The following is a 5,145-nucleotide window of genomic DNA, read 5'->3' on the forward strand; positions in this document are numbered from 1 at the left end:
TCTTGAAATACAAACATGCATACAGTATCATTTCTTGATACAAAGGAACTTACTTACAAAACAGAAAGGGACTCAGATTTAGAGAATGACCTTATGGTTGCCTGTACACACTGTTACATTTAAAGTGGATAACCAACAAGGACCTACCGTAGAGCACATGGAATTTTGCTCAGTGTTATATGGCAGCCTGGATGGGAGGGCAGTTTGTGGGGAGAATGGATACATGTCTACGTATGACTAAGTCCCTTTGCTGTTCACCTGAACAGCAAAGTCATAACATTGTTAATTGGCTATACCTCAATACAAGATTTAAAAGCTAAAAAAGAAAAAATCATTTCTCAGTACTCCAAATTTTGGCACCCACCAACATAATTTGTTTACTTTATCATATCCTCTACGCTAGAAATGAAATGTCTTAAAATTATGTGTATGTGATATACTTTAATGTATGGTTAAAAGACAATATAATAAAAAATGACATCAAAATTAATGGTAAAATCCATTTTATCATTAATTACCTTGAATTTCTTCTAATTTACTGTGTGTGTCTACAGCTTTGGAGAGAAAACAAGATAAAGACTTTTAACTTCTTTAATTTTTAAAATTTATATCTTTACATTTAACTCCCTTTAAAGAAGTATCTTGGAATGATATAACTGGGAGATGGTATAGGGGAGATCAGTAGAGAACAGAGTGAAGTAAAGTATTTATTTGTTCTTTTTAAAAAGAAACAACTTCACATTACTTGCTCTGCAGTGCGCGACATGGCCTGTTACCTCCTGACTGTCTTATTTTAGAAGATGTAATTCTCATGACATCCTTTGCTTTTAAGTGATTGATAGTAGATGACTGAGTGATTAATAATTGAATTTGCATTCTGGCTTTTGTGCTTGTTTTAAGAGTTTGCTAACGCTGGGTTTTGTTTTTGTTTTAATGCTACCTAAAGTTTGGTTGTGTCCGCGAATGAAGAATGTTTCTAGCTGTGTCCTGTGTATGAACCTCTGGTTATGAGCACTGTTTCTCTGAGTCTCTGGTTATGAGCACTGCTTCTCTGAGTCTCCTCTAAGCTGTGCTTGTTGTGTATTCTCTCTCTGTTCCATTCCTAAATCACGTATGGCAACCTCTTTGGCTACCAACAAACTTTATAGCTTACTGTGATGTTCAGCCGCCTTATACAAAAGAAAAAAATCTCAAGTTATTATATGAACTGTTTTCTAGTGAGTAAGTTTTATTAGTAAATAATTATTAAAACAAATTTAAAAGGAAGCTGAACAATTCCTAAAAACTTTATACAAACGTATGTTCAGTATAGAAACCAAGGAAAACCAGGACATAAGAAAAATATCATCTACAATCTCACCAAAGAGACAACTACTACTTATAACTTTCCTTCTAGTCATTTCTGTGTTTTTCTTTTTGTATTTGAGATCATATGGAGCAAGCAGTATGCATAATTAATGTATGTCTCCTACTTTTAAAAAACTAACATATCATGAGGATATTCTGCAAGAATTATTTTTCTTTAACATTTTTATGGTTAAGTACTATTCAATTGCATAAGTGCAGCATAATTTTCTTGACTAGTCTTCATTATGGACATTCTGTTTGTTTCTAGTATATTAGCTGGTATATGTTGCACTGAACTGTTACGCCTAGTATCTTCCCTGTGATTAGGATTATCCCCCTTGAATACATTCCCACTTCTGAAGCTTTGTATTCAGAAGGAAGGTTATTAAGGATGTTGGTACATACAGGTTAGATGGTTCTACAAAGAACTCTACTAAGTTACACTGTTTGTACTCCCCTCCCCATGAAGAGGGTATGAAATCTTTGTGACCCTAAAAATGTTAGGAACCACTGATGTGTGTTTAGAAAAAGAGATTTTTATGTTCCTCAAGTTCACCACTGACTAGCTTTCTAGAAGCATAGCAACATGCATCAGCCAAGGTAGATATGCAGGAAATTTGTTGAAAATAGGATCTTGGTGGGACCTCCATGTGATTGAAACCAAGACTGCCTTTCAGGAAAACAGGAATGAGGTGTCTTGTGCTCTGTGCTGTGTGCTCAGTCGTGTCTGACTCTTTGCAATCCCACAGACCGTAGCCCACCAGGCTCCCTGTCCATGGAATTTTCCAGGCAAGAATACTGGAGTGGGTTGCTGTTTCCTTCTCCAGAGCAGAAGGTATATACTCATAAACTCATACATAAAATGACATTGAAAGAACCATTTGAATGCTCCCAGATAGGGGCAGAAGACCAACAGTTTAGATGGAAATAGAAGCTGCAAGAACATAGGAGGACCTGTCCTTTCAAAGTCCCAGCTCCAGAAAAAAGTCACCCCCTGACCTTCTGACTAATCAGCTGGGTGCAGCTTCATCAGTAAATACCCTAAGGAAAGAGCAGCTGACCAGACATTTACATTGAAAATGTCAAGGAAAAAAAACCATTTAAACTAAAATCCTGAAATTCACTCTTATCCTAGCCTATCGGGTCATATTCTTTGAATAATTTTTATTTTAAAGTGCTTAAACACAAAGGCCTCAAAAATGGCCTAGTAATACTATCACTTAAGTATATCTGTTACAAAATTATAACATTTTTAAAGTCTAACATTCAAGTTTAAAACAAATGGGTGAAATTCAGAATTAATGCTGAGATTTCACCCTTTATCAGCACTCTTACATCTTGGTACATCATGAATCAGTCATATTGTTTGATCCATAGGATTAAAGTGGGACACCCTAGATTAGAAGTATCTAGCTGAAGTGCCTCTATTCTCAAAGTTCTTACTTGTTCCCTATTTAAATTAGACCCCCCCAAAAAGTAATAAATACAGTCCTCTGAGAAAGGAATGGTCCCATATATCTTAGTTATATCGGGTTAAAATAAAAGTAAAGTAAAAATAAAAGTAAAAATGCTGGCTAAAGCTAGCATAAAGTACAGAAATTTCAAAACACAATTAAACAGGAAAGATAGATGATATTACAAGCCACTTTTAAAATATTAGTACTGATTGAAAATAATTAAACATACTCACTGAGAACTGAACAGTCTCTATTATTTTAGTCATGGATTCCCAAACTTTTTAACCAGCATGTATATGAATTTAAAACAGATAAATTAGTAATTCATATACTCAAATTCATGAAACTGGAGATCTAATTATTACTCTCTTCTTTGTGAAGAATGTCTAATCAGGATGTTTTCATCAAAGAACAAAATCTGATCAGCAGCATTTCTTAATTTTCTTACATCTCGACTCAAAGATAAAAATTATGCAAAATGAGACTTGAGCTGATCCTGAGTTGAGATTTCTCTTAATAAGAATACATCTACTTTGCCATCAAGTTCACAAAATGCTGCTTGAAATACTTCCATTTATCCAACAAATATTGTACAATTACTTAGGGCAAAGCTACAAGATAAAATTGGACCTTTTCCCACTACCTTTTAAACTAACTCTATTCCCATTATGGACTTTTTAACCTACTGGTAAACTTTATTTTTAAACCTTTAACTCATTTTTAGGTCAAATACAGAACTTTTAATTCAATAAATGTTTTCTAGGTATTTTCCATACTGACCTTTTATATGTCAACACATAGTGATTTGTCTTTTTTTTCCCTGAACACAACTTATAGAAATTCCCTGAATAACCAAAAGAAAACAATTCTGTGATATTCACTTGACAGCCAAAAAGAAAATGACTGTTGTGCTGCTATAAGTGTATAAAGATACATTATCATTCCATTCACCTCACTGGAATGTATATGGAAGACATCTGTACAGCAGATAAAGAAGTCAGTAGCCAGAGTTAAATACAGCAAGTAAATGCGTACTGTAAATACGAGTAGTTATGGAGTTTTAAAGGCTCAAGAGTGAGCCACTCCCAAGAATTCAGTAAGTACAGTACATAGCTAACAACTCACAATTTACAAGTAATTTATAAAAACTCTATATAGTATTGTTAGTTTGCTAAAGAACTATGACTCTTCCAATTGTAAACTGATAAATTCCTGAATGCATTTCTTATATTGCATTTCAGTATGGTTATTAGTAGAATATTGACCTGGCTGTCCATAAAGTCCTTCTGATTCCCGCATCTCTTCATTCATTCTTGCTAAACGTAACCTAAAATTAAAGAATGTTTTAGGTAAGTTATACAATATAAATATTCATAAACTACTGAATTATATACAACTAAGACACATACTCATGTAATTTTTTCTTTTACCAGTTATTTGGCCTGAAACAAAAGGACTTTTTGTTTATTAGACGCAACAATCTGAGATACAAAGTAAACAATTCTTATCACAGAAGACAATAAAAGATTTCTAAAAAGTGAGTTTCAGTTTTAAGCAGGTTCCTTGCAGCACCACCAGCAGCTTGCTTCCTCCAGGCACACAGAATTCCTGACTTCTAGTGAACCTGTTAGACTTTAACTGCCAACCTTCGAAATTATTGCTTCTATAAAATGGAAGCAATAGCCTGTCATAAGTTCAATCTGGTTCATCCTGAGATATGGTAGTTCCAAATGTATAAATAGCATGTGTTATCTATAAATACTTGGGATATATTCTGACATACAGACGTTATAATAAATGACAACAGGCTACTAAGATTTTCGCACAGTTACCATATTGATTATATATTCTTTTTGGGTTATTTACCTGACAGCAGGAAGACCTATAGCACTGGATTAAGAAAATTAATGAATTTCCTCTCATTTTCTTACTAATTTCAAGCAACATCTTGAAACACAAATCTTATCTGTGGTGCCCCTCTCCTACTCTTTTGCCTGTCCTTCAGGCCACCAAATACTCATTGCCCTCCCAGACTTCCATCACCTTCTTCTAATATGCTCTCTCTGGCAACTGCAGCATCTGAAACAGGCTGTTTTTTATCTCCAAAGTACCACAATTTGCTGCCATTTCCTTTTTCAACCATTGTGTGAATTCATAATAGCAAGATAATAAGTCTCCCTTTTTGGTATTTGAACCTTTCAGAGAGGCTGCTTATTTCAATAAATTTTAAGTGAAACTGACAGCCTCAAGTAAAACAAAATGAGAAAATTTAGAGAATTTGGGAACATATTTTGGGGAAAGAAAGGCCACTACTATAAGAACTGCCTGGGAAACTACAGCC

Source organism: Bison bison, unplaced genomic scaffold (assembly GCF_000754665.1).
Source record: "Bison bison bison isolate TAMUID 2011002044 unplaced genomic scaffold, Bison_UMD1.0 scf7180017864143, whole genome shotgun sequence".
Taxonomy (NCBI): Eukaryota; Metazoa; Chordata; class Mammalia; order Artiodactyla; family Bovidae; genus Bison; species Bison bison.